Source organism: Homalodisca vitripennis, unplaced genomic scaffold, assembly GCF_021130785.1.
Source record: "Homalodisca vitripennis isolate AUS2020 unplaced genomic scaffold, UT_GWSS_2.1 ScUCBcl_9448;HRSCAF=17944, whole genome shotgun sequence".
NCBI lineage: Eukaryota > Metazoa > Arthropoda > Insecta > Hemiptera > Cicadellidae > Homalodisca > Homalodisca vitripennis.
Window position 1 is genome coordinate 9,407 of NW_025785555.1, and position 2,132 is coordinate 11,538.

General features: G+C 34.5%; 1 pseudogene; it reads right to left on the reverse strand.

Moving 5' to 3' along the window:
• Positions 1-667: 667 nt before the first annotated feature.
• LOC124374644 lies at positions 668-1,012 on the reverse strand (annotated as a pseudogene).
• Between the last annotated feature and the right edge of the window lie 1,120 nt (positions 1,013-2,132).

The following is a 2,132-nucleotide window of genomic DNA, read 5'->3' on the forward strand; positions in this document are numbered from 1 at the left end:
TCCTGTATTTCCCGAAGCAGCGCTAAGGCTGTTATAAGACTAAGTAAGTAAAATTTATTAAGCTTCTTCTACTAATAGAACAAACAAAAACAACAACACAAAAAAACACTTTACTCATAACAGAAAATGTTTATTATATATACAATCTTTTACCAGGAATTCTTGTAATGCCTTATTTATTCTTTGATATAAATCAATATTACATTAAATTTAGTGTTTCAATATGTACAATGTAAAATAACGTGCTGGTGTTTTGTAATTAAAGATTATTACTATTTATTAGTAACAGTATTGCTGTTGATTGCTGAAATGTGTTTAGAACTTTAAATTTATAAACATTTTTAAAGGTTATATTTTGACTAAAGTACATTTTATATATTGGTGTATGTGAGGTGATTAAAAGTGGTTTTACCGGCGGCAATTCGCAAATGAACCTAATTTGATGGGCGTAAGAACTTAAAGGTTCCCTTATCCTACTCCTACATATTTAAATTAATAAATTAAGGAAGGGTTCACTATCGCAGGCTATTGAGAGGAAATCGGTTCTATTGACATCGTCCGATAGACATACAGAATACTTTTTCCATGACATATACGAGAAATGAAATGTGTTTGGCCTTTATAAAGGTCGTTTTTTCGTAGCTACCGGCAGTGCAATGCGTGTGACTTAGGGCTCTTTCCCGCGGACGCGGCGCGCCACCTGGATGTCCCTGGACACGATGGTGACTCGCTTGGCGTGGATGGCGCACAAGTTGGTGTCTTCGAAGAGTCCGACCAGGGTAAACCTCGCTGGCCTCCTGAAGTGCCATGACGGCGGAGCTTTGGAAAACGCAAGTCGGGTCTTAAAGTCCTCGCGGACGAGGCGCTGGAACAGAAACTTGCGGATCTGCAGTTCGGTGCTCTTCTGGTAACGCCTGATCTCACGCAGGGTGACAGCCTGTAACGGTGAGGCTCCTTGACGCCTCCTGTGGCCGGCGCGCAAGAGCCCGTAAGAACGGGCAGCCTTTGAAAACTAACTCATTAAACTATATATAATTAGAGTAGATTGATAAAAGGTTAACTACCAAGGTTAAACACAAAGATTGTTTTAAGTATAATTGTGGAAAGTGCTTATACCTAACTTTTATAACTTGTTTAAAGGCTTTGTAATTGGCCTCCTTGCAGATAGAAAAGTATGAAAGACTGTATCAGGAACGTTTCCAAAATCGTGTGTTACCTTGTAATAAAACTTTTTTCAACAATCCATCGGACGACTTGCAAAGAAAGGAAGCTTTTCACACCATAAAACCAGGTAACTCAGGCCGACAGATTTCAGTAAGAACTCCTGAATTTGAAGAATCTACATTGGATGTCATATCAGACCCACCCAACAAAAGTACTATAGAGAATTTTGTTTGCAGTTCAATTGTAGCAATAAAACGTTGATGCCTGCATTTTTAACGGAGTAAAGCCACTTTGAGGCAATTCTTAAAAGTTGTTATGTCAAAGTGAGAAAACTACCAGATTTTTTTTAGTGTTTTACTTCTACTGTACATCTAATACTTAATTTTTATTTTATTATTATTTTATTTATTATTTTTTTTTAATTTGACTGCATATTCTATAAGTATGAAATGTTGTATAACATGTTTCTACTGGACATCTAATACTGTCTCTGCAAGTCGTTGATTAATTGTTGAAAAAGTTTTATTACAATGGTCTTTAATACACGATTTAGGAAACGACGTTCCTGATACAGTCTTCTCGCTGCAGTACCACTATATTAGTAAGGCCATACATTAGATGTACGTCTGCCAATTCTGAGTTAATAAAATTGTTAATATTATTATTTGCTATTCCTGTTGCTAATGAAAGAAACTAAATCATAAACACTTACTAATTAAAACAAACAATACTTTATACTAAAGTAATTAGAATTGACACAAAACTAATTTTTTATATTACAGAAGAAATAAATTAAGTTAACTTATGAGTAAAATGCAAACAATTCCAGAAAACATAAACAACTTTTAATAGCTTAAATAAACAGCTGTTCACATTAATCAGCTCATTGACTTTAAAATCAACTGTTCAGAATAAAACAATTTAGAAAATTATACATGTTATTATGTTTAGTAGTACTAATCAGTTGT